This window comes from Pteropus vampyrus, unplaced genomic scaffold, assembly GCF_000151845.1.
Source record: "Pteropus vampyrus isolate Shadow unplaced genomic scaffold, Pvam_2.0 Scaffold137, whole genome shotgun sequence".
In the NCBI taxonomy this organism is placed as follows: domain Eukaryota; kingdom Metazoa; phylum Chordata; class Mammalia; order Chiroptera; family Pteropodidae; genus Pteropus; species Pteropus vampyrus.
Genome location: NW_011888918.1, coordinates 5703381 through 5713027, shown reverse-complemented (window position 1 = coordinate 5713027; position 9647 = coordinate 5703381). Strand labels below are relative to the sequence as shown.

Here is a 9647-nt window from a genome sequence, read left to right as displayed (position 1 = left end):
AACTTTGAAGATAATACATAACAACAATAATTTGTAACAACGATAATTTGTAACAACAATAATAGCAATGGTAGATACCACTGATAACATTTGATTTCCCCAGCCTTGGTTTTTTTCCTTTGTAAGAAGGGGGTGGGTAGGATTTGCATCAGATAATCTCTAAGATCCCTTTCATTTCTCAGATTCTGACATTCAGGATGCTCTTTTCTTCACACAGGGCTGAGAGGAGGGCAGGCCCTCAAATGCAGCCTGTTTTGCTAGCTAGAAGGCCAGCCCTCAAACTTGTGTGCTTGGGAAACACTGAGAGTCGGAGGTGGAATGCAACCCACCCTGACCTTGGGGCCAACTGCAAGCAAGCATACCCCAGAACAGGAATACAAAAGACCAATATATAAGACTAGAGTGCCAGAAGGAGGGTTGGGGAGGTGCCCTGATGGCCTCCTTAAACTGTAGTGGGAAGTGCGGGGGTGGGGGGTGGGGGATCTGGTGCAGCCCTTCTGCTGGGGTGGGTGGGTAGGGGGAAGCTGTGGGCTAGTGGCTGGCTACCTGAGTTTCAAGGACAGGAAAAGATACATCATAGAGATTTATGATAGCTGCTCAATAATGGTTATTTCTATCCCCTCAGGAACAGGGCTTAGTGTGGAGGGAGGGAGAGCAGAAGCAGGGAGGGAAAGGGGGTCCTAATATATACAAGACTATGAGGACACAGGCTCAACAAGAAGGCGCTGGGCTCTTCTGTTCCGGCCAGTGTCTGGGGAAGGATTCACTGAGAAGGGGACATTTCAGTGAGGCCTGGGTGTATGAGGAGTATTTCAACAGGCAGGGAAGAAGGGGGAAGGGCATTCCAGGCAAAGCCAGAACTCCCAGCAGCTGGTATTTGGAAACGGCCTGTGTTTCCAGAGCAGGGGTACACGTGTGTTTGGGGAAAACAGGAGTGAGGCTGGAAAGATAGCCTGTGGCCAGAGAGCCAGCATGGAGGGCCTTTTGTACCAAGCTGAGGATCATCCCCTCAGCCTGACTGCCTTGGAAGCTCTTTGAAGATTTATTTAAAGCATTATTAAAAATATGTATTGGATGCTTTTATATTGTACGAACATTCATGCCCACAGAAGAATATGTAGAAGAGACAGAAAAGTATAAAGAAGGACAAAATTCTCAGATATAACAGCTGGAGTAGACTGAGATGATGGGAGTTTTCCAGGATGCATACCCAGACGCCACCTCTGTTCAGTGGGCGCCTGAGGCCCCAGACTAATTCCCCTCCTTTAGAGAAATGCCGGGCTCTGCAACCTGTAAACATTCTGGAATCAGGGCAAGGGGCCTAGGAGGACTCAGGAACAGAGGGGCCCAGGCAGCCCAACCAGTGGGGCGGGCTAGGTAAGCAGCAGCCCCGCCCTCCCCACCCAGGCTCCCTGGCAATGTGAGGTCTCCTGCCGGCCCGGACTCCACCGCGCCGTGCGTGCAGATCCCGGAGGGCGCCCAGGGGTTGGCGGCCGGCAGCGCGGGCTCCCGGGCGCCGCCTCCACTTCTACGCCGCCAGAGACTAGTCCAGCCCGTTCGGGTTCCGGGCAGAGAGAGTCAGGCGGAGCAGCCCGCGGGGCAGGCGGCTACCTTACAGCTGTGAGCCGAGCCGAGCAGCAGCGCCAGCAGATAGAAAGGAAGGCGGCAAACCCCAAGGTATGGTGGAGGACTGGTGGGCGTCCTCCCAGCCCTCTCCGCCCCGTGCAGCCCCAGAGGCCGGTGCTTCCTGCCTGTTTCTCCCTGGCAGCCAAGAGTGCGCCTATTCGTGGGAGGGCCTGCTGGAGACTGTGCACCGGGAGGGGAACAGCTGGACTCCTGACCCCTGTCCCCAGGCCTGGCCTGGCCCTTGATCCCTTCTCTCAGGGGGACTGGAGGAGGGCAGAGGAGCACCGGGGCTCAGATCAGGAGGGGACCTCAGGGACCCTTTGGCCACATCCAGCCTGTTCATTTTACAGATTCAGAAACCGAGGCTCAGAGGTGAAGTGACTGGCCCAGGGTCACTGGTTTAGAAACCAGAACTCCTCACTTGCAAGTCAGTGCTGCTAAGAGCCCTTGCCACGTGGGCCAAGACAGCAGCGGAGCTGTTACCCGTGCTTAGAAACAAAGAACTCGGGAGAGACAAAGTCAGAAAGACAGAAAGAGTCACAAAGAGAACCTCCCAGAACAAAGGAAGAAGGTCAGGAAATGGGCTGCTACTGGGGCTGCACTTCCTCCCTGACCCCATCCGTGCTGTGGTCTGGTGTGTGACTCAGCCGGCCTTGCTGACTATGGTTCAGGGGTGTGTGTGTGTGTGTGTGTGTGTGTGTGTGTGTGTGTGTGTGTGTACATGTGTGCGTGCATGTATGTGTGTGTGCATGTGCCCATGTGTGTATGTGCGTGTATGCATGAGGATGCAGTGAATCTACCCAAGCATGTGGCAAGGCTCTCTGAATCCGTTTGTCCCCTTACACACAATGAACTTGGACAAGGGAAAATGTAGTAGTAGTAGATGATGTGGTGAGGAATGTTGGTTGGGATCAGAAGGTTGGAATTCTTGGAATGGTGGTGAGGAACATTGGAAGGCCTGGAGTGTTAGATTAGGGAACTTAAACTTTGTTATTAGGCTCAGGGGATATTTTGATGGTTTCTGAGAAGGGGAATGGTGTTTTTGGGACTCAGAAGAACTTGGCATTTGGCAGCAATATTTGGGATGCACTAACAGTAAAGGAAGCTGCAGGAGGAGAACCTGGGAGGGAGAAGATTGCAGTGACTATGTGGGGCCGAACAGAGCTGTTGGGAATGGAGAGGAAGGGGCACGACCAGAGACACTGCTAAAAGGAATGTGTGGAGAGGAGGAGAAATAGTCTGTTACAGGCCTGGTAAGGCATTTTCCAAGATGATCTCATTTAATCCTCCCAAGAACACTATGAGGGGATTATTACCTCTATCCATCTTGCAAAGGAGGTGATTCAGAGTCAGAGAGGTTAAACAACTTGTCCAAGGGCACACAGCAAAAAAAGTGGTTAGGCAGGGATTTGAACCCAGAGACAGATGGAATAGATCTAATCTGGTAGCTGAATAAATGTCAGAGGTCAGAGCAGAGGGGGAGACCATGATGATGGAGATGTGGGTTCCAGTGCTGGGCAGGGAACCCCAGGAGTGGGGTCAGGTTTGGTAGGTGATTGGATATGTGGGAGCCTGTGATGGCACCATGCACGGGGACGGGGGCTGCAGTGGCCATTGGTTCTTGTGCTCCCTGCCTCGAGGCTCCTTGTGAATTTGCTGAGAGTGTTCTGGGTCCAGCCTGCAGGCTGCTGGGATGCTGGAAGGCAGCTGAAAGAAGTTGTGCTGAGGGAGGCTGCTAGAGGGATCCCCCCGGGATCGGGCAAGTCGGTCACTGAATTCATATCCCTCCTTTACTTTTCCTCCACAAGAAACAATTGCATAGTCTTAGTTCACAGAAGACTCAGGCTTTGTCATGACTCCTTGGACAATAATTAATTTAGGTTATCATATTGTTCCAGGCCTTGTTTCCCTGCTATGTTTGACCTATAAAAAGGGCCAGATGAGTTCTAAAGATGTAATTACAGACAATTGTGGAATTTCGTAAGTGCCATTTCAGGATCCTAAGAACAGGGCCAGGGCCTCTTACAGTGTCATAGGATCCGATGAGCTAGGGACAGGTGTGCCCTATTTTACAGATGGGGAAACTGAGGCTTCAGAAAATCATGGTCTTCACCATTGGCTGGTGAGTGGCAGAGAGTGGTACAGACCCTTGGGCTTATGACTCAGGTTTTGTTCTCACCAGCTGCTTGGAGAGCAGCCTCTAGCCTCCCCCATAAAATAGCCCTTGGGGTGATTTTTATAGGCAGGTTTTGTCATTGGATGGACCATTTCAAGCTATTACTCTCTTTTTTCCCCCTTAACACAAATTCACACACATACCCAAAATGCCACATTATTTCCATACATCTGTCTAGTGGTCAGGTAATTTCTTTGACATCTCAAATTATTTCCTTTCCTCTAAAGAAATTTGGTAAAGCATAACTCAGTTAGAGAGCCAGAAAGTGTCTCATCCAAGTATGCAGGGTCAGTGGTAGCCCTCAGTAAAGTCAAAATGTGCTTGCGTGTGCTCCTGGCACCCTGAGGCACTGACGGGGAGCAAGCAGGAAGGAAAGGATGGCTGTGGGAGAAGAGGAAGGAGAGGGAGAGACAAAGTGAAGAGGAAAATGAAGAAAGGAACAACTGAGATTATGGCACAGATACCTCGGTGGCATGGGCAGAGCTATCCTGGGGACATACACTTTGGGAACTTGGCTTCCCAATACTCAGAGAGGCAGCACAAAGCAGGGAGATAACCAAATGGACAGAAAAAAAGACAAGAACCAGCCTTAACATTTATCATGCAACCTGTTCACTCTTGAAAGAGAAAGAGAGAGTATTAATAATGATGCTGGGACAAAAGGCATAAGCCGGATGTCTTAACACACTGGTCATCCTCAGGACAATCAGTATCCATTAAGTGCCAGACATGTGTTTGCTCTTTTAAGCTTCACTACAACTCAGTCGAGTAGGTGCTGCTGTCGTTTCCGTTTTATAGAAAAATTAACAGAGGAACAGAGAAGCAAATATCATGCCCACAGTCACACAGCCAGTACCTGAGAGAAGCAGGATTTGAACCAAGGTAGTTTGGCTGTGCCAGTGCCCATGCCTTCAGCTTCACACTCTGCTGGCCCTCCACTCATCAACAATATCGAGACCGGGGAAACTCCTCTGCCCTCTTCCAGGACACAGCAGTGACATTGTGGGATTCTGTTTCTCTCCGGATGCTGCTCTCAATGGCCAGTTTAGCATGACTTCATCTGTATAAAGAATGGGTTTGTGGTTGAGGCTGAGGTGCTGGGGCGGAGTGGGGGTAAGCACTCTGTAGGTTTTGTCTTCTACAGACTCTGCACCTTGCTCAAACCAGCCTTGGCCACAGGTCTCTAATTTCTGATTCATTCTTGCCTCGTACCCTCTCAGACTAAATCACTGAGGATGTACGGACTGGGTTAGACAGAGGAAGACTCTCTCATGAAGGCCAGTTTTGGGAGTGGGTTTCTGAAGGCCCTCATCTGCCTGGGATAACTCAAAGGGTCACTGTCTTATGGACAAGGTTACATGCAGGGTCTTGCCTAGCTTGAGGAATGTAGAATTTTCTTTTGTGACAGGTTCTTCCAGAGAGTGCATTCTCTTTATCAGTTTGTTTTGGCTCTCAGCCCTGACTTTCTTCAAATTTCAGCAGGGCTCTTTTCTTCCCTGGTCTGCTTGTTGACACATCCTGGATGGGCTGGCCGAAATAGGCATTTACAGGGGCAGAGCCTGACCCTAGATGATGTTCCAGGCCTTTCTAGGAGATGCAGCAAGGTGAGCAGATAGGCTTCCCAAGTGGTTCAGAGTCCAAGGGCCTCTGTCCCCACCGAACCTGTGCTGAAGACCCCTTATTCATGAAACAGAGGTGTCCTGCTCAGGAAAAAATGTTTGGCTGGTGGGAGGGAGGGAACTGTGAATTATGTGAGAGAGCTCCAGCAGTGTGGCTGGCTTGGCTCAGCACCCAGCCCCCTGCTCTTAGAGCTCCCCTGGGTCTGTGCAGTTCTGTGCTCTGCTGGGCTTGGAGGAAAGGTGAGAAGGGCGAGTCTTAGCACATGTGCTGTGGGTGTGCCAAGACGTGATGGGACCAACTCTGGGACCTCCCAAGCCTGTATCTGCGTTTCTGGCCAGGCAGCTTCCTTAACTCCCTTTTAAACTCACAGTAGCACTGGGGAAGTAGGAGACTGGCTATAATGGCTCAATTACCAGTGCAGACAAGAGGAAAATCTCCTATTACCTGGGCGATTGGTTTATTTTCACTTTATTTACTCTAGCAATCGCTCAGTGTTGAGCTCCAGGATTTGCAGCTGGCCTGAGTTCTCCTGGCAAATACATGCACTTTGCAACATTGAATCCACATAAGCACATACCCCTACCTCTAGTTTGGAAGATGGGATTGGTGCTGAGGGAGGGAGACTTACTTCCTGCAGACCCACCCTGATCACACATGGAACTTCAGGGACCCTATTCTCACTGCCCCCCAAGGCTGATGCACAGAAATGTACCAGACATGGCTGAGAGTTTGGCACGAACGAATGAACTCAATCCTTATTATAGCCTGTGAGATCGGTACTGTTATTATCCTTCTCCCCATTTTACAGATGGGGAAGACAAGGCTCCTAGAGGTAGAGTAACTTGCTGAAGGTTACACGGCTAATAAGAGACTCAGCTGGAATTCGAACTCAGGTAACCAGGCCTCAGGGCTATGTCCTCAACCATTCCTCAGTCTGCCCCTCTGAATGCTGAGGTCAGGGCCCAGATCTGTAACTGCTCATATGTCCTCAGGATTCACCCTCTAAATCTGAATTTCTTTTCCCTTCAGTGAAATGAGAATAATTATCTGCTAGTTCATCTTGGGTGAGCTCATGGGTGTGAAAAGCACCAATGGTGAAGGCTTATATGGCCCTATCAGCAGTGGTGGCTTTATCTATTGAGAGTTTGCTGTTGAATTCTCTTTTCTGTGGTCCTCCTTTCCCTTGTTGGTCCTTGTCAGCATGCTAGTCTTAGACTGAAATTCCCCAGAGGGCACAGACAGAATCACTCACCTAATTAACATATATGTGTGCTGATTAGGTGACCTGTGCCACCTCAGTGTCCCAGGGGATCTGATTTAAGAAGAGAGAGTATATTCCCTTCAACCAGAATTCACAGTCCTCTTGGAGGGATGATCTGAAAAGATAATCGACGCTGTTAGAGTTTATAGACAAGCAGAGTCAAGAGCATTTCTGTGGCTTTACAAAGGATGTGGGATTTGAGCCAGACTTAGAAGACGGAGCAGACTCTGGACAGGCAGAGAGGAAGGCGGAAGCAGCAAAGGCGAGGTCCGTGACAGAGAACAGAGCACGGTGGGCAAAGACGTATTGGTCGATGGCAGGAGGGTCCTCCTGCTTGGAGGCTCCCCGGAGGGGTGGATGTCACGAGCTCACTTTTTCCAGCTTCTAGCTGAACTCTCCACCAGGGAGCTACCCATAGGGCTTTCAATAACTGGGAAGTGGGAGAACGATCAGCTGTTGGGGAAATACTGTTGGGTCCCAGTGTGATCAGGCCCAGGCCATGGGCATTTGCAGTAGCTGTTTCCTGAGGCACAGAGACAGCCCTTTACTCTTTTGGCATGGTAGAACCAAGTTGACATGCCCTTCTGGGGCCATGAATGAGGTCAGGTCATGGTGAAGGAGGATAGAGACACTGGCCAGAGAGATTACACCTATCTTCAGCCAGGGTTTGTTTTTCTGTGGGGAAGGAAGAGGTGGTTTGTCAAAGCTACTCTTTCTATAATTTGAGCAGGAGTGAAAGTTAGACTTTCTTCCCAAAGGCAAGGGTTTTGTGAACTAGATAGCAGCACCACCGCTCCCACATGGGAACATGGAGGGGGAGGGGGTGGTGATCCTTGTGTTAGAGCCATGTGCATTACAGTCAAAAGTTACTGTTGGAAGATGCCATCAGGAAAGACAGATTGTTCCGCATAAGAATCGAGATCTTTCTCTGGTGTCATGGTCTGTGGTGGCTTTTGGTTTTCAAGTCTTCCAGGAGCTTGAATTAAGTGGACTTCCTGGATAAGGAGAGCTCCATGCAATGGAGATCTTGACTTGCGGGGCCTTCAGTGTGGTGTCTGGGAGCACCCTGCCTTCCCTACAGAGTCTCATGGATAGAAGGTGACCCTAACTCTCCTTTACATTACTTTTATTTCAGTGTCTAAAGTGAACTGAGAGTTGGGTTTAGGATATTGTTCTGTTTTTGATTTTCTTTTGGTAACTTAGACTTGTTTTACAGGAGTAAAATATACATGATGTAAAGTTTATGGTTTTAATCATTTTAAAGTCTATAGTTCAGTGGCGTTAAAACGCACTCATGGTGTTATTAGCCACTACCACTATCTCCAGGGCTTTTTTCATCTTCCCAGCTGATAGGGCTTGGTATTAACCCTGGCACCAAAGAGTGCCCCAGCCTCTCTGTCTCAGCATCCCTTGCCATCAGAGGCCCTTTCCACTTGGGCAATCTTTCTGCTTCTGTTTCTTGTTACTTTCCGGTTTTTAATTCTCTGCTTCAGCCAGAGGAGCTTCTGTGAGTCTGCCCCTTTTGCGGGGCTGGGTTATGCACTAAGCACCTTTTATAGCACCTCGTACATTTCTCCCAGTGATACTATAAGGTGGTTATTATCATCTCCTTTTTCCCGATGAGGAAGCAGCATCAGAAATGTAACATACCTAAGGGCATAGTAATTTCAGAGCCCGGATTTGATTCTGGACTCTGATCCTTTCTCTCATCCAGACGGGAATGTCATTGTACAGAACCAAGTACAACCAGCCATGCCTCACACATTGGTGTCTACTCTAGAAGGTTTCTAGAATCTGCATGGATTTGGGTATGTGTTCTATGAACCCTCTTTCATTAGGCTTCTTAACCGGAGCCTTTAGCCAAAAGAGAATTTGCTTGAAAATAGCTTAATTACATACATAGATAAACCACTAATGGAATTTACAAATCAACTAAATTAAGCTTTTCAACCAATTACACATATACTATAAAAGTGCGAGTTTAGCCTTGACCACCCCAGGCAGAGAGATGGCAAGTCTTCTTGGGCCAGCAGGGGCTTGGTCACAATGTCAGTTCTTGTTCTTGATCGTGATCAGTTTTGCTTTTCTGTCCCCTCTTGGTGTCCTGCTGTAGCTTGACTCTGCATTTACTTGACAAGGTAGAGTATTCCTAGGGCGTGATTATCCTGGCTGCAAATAATGGCTAAGTGTATCTCCTATTTCTCCAGCAGGCATTCTTTCCAGCATTTTTATCTTCTGCAGTGTGTCTCTGGCACATTTCTTATTGCTCGTCATGACCCTCTCTGTGGACTGTACTAGCTCCTTCTGTGCATCCTATACTCAGATTTTTGGGGTTCATCTTTGTTTGGGTTTGGGGTTCTGGCTTCTGTAGGTGTGGCTTTAACTCTGGAAATGAAGCCAGTTAGAGAAGCAGCAACGCACCCTGCAGACTTTCACATGGGCCCCATTCGTAATTTATTTAGTACCAGCATGTGCTAGGCTGCTAATTTAGGACTTAGCACCCCCATTTTACAGACAGGGAAACTGAGGCTCAGAGAAGTTAAATAAATTGTTCGAGTTCTGAATTTAAACCACTTCTGGCGTAAACACGTACATCATGGACACCCATGCTGTTGATCCCTGTCCACCAGACTAGCTCCCTACAAAGGGCTGAGTCCTTGGTTCGTGGGGTCTGCTTGATGACAGAATTCTGTTAACACACCTGTGAAAAGTGAGCAGAATCCCCTAACTCCAAATTAGGCCATTCAGAAATATAAGGGTAGGGCCAATTGTACTTCAATTAAAAAAAAAATCTGCTATAGAACTTCTTTTTTAAGGAATGCAATTTCAATGCATTTAACCACAGCTTGAATTAGAAACAAAGATACAAAAAGGAACTGCTAAGTGAAATGAATGTTAATGAAAAAAATTACTAGGCCTCCATTATGTAATCACACATTGCAAACAAAAAAATTTTTTTTTAAA

The 9647-nt window shown here is 48.5% G+C and overlaps 1 protein-coding gene across 6 annotated transcripts in view; it reads left to right on the top strand.

The window, feature by feature from the left end:
• Positions 1 to 1406: 1406 nt before the first annotated feature.
• The window catches only part of LOC105297282 (EF-hand calcium-binding domain-containing protein 4B), a 124143-nt gene continuing 115902 nt past the window's right edge, over positions 1407 to 9647 (top strand). For 4 of the 6 annotated variants that reach the window (XR_002782204.1, XM_011367871.2, XM_023535188.1 and 1 more), the window contains exon 1: positions 1408 to 1677. The gene's annotated coding sequence lies outside the window, so the exon portion shown is untranslated. Of the gene's footprint in view, positions 1678 to 9647 lie in introns of all 6 variants that reach the window. The other 2 variants (XR_002782205.1, XR_002782206.1) reach the window with 1 other exon arrangement.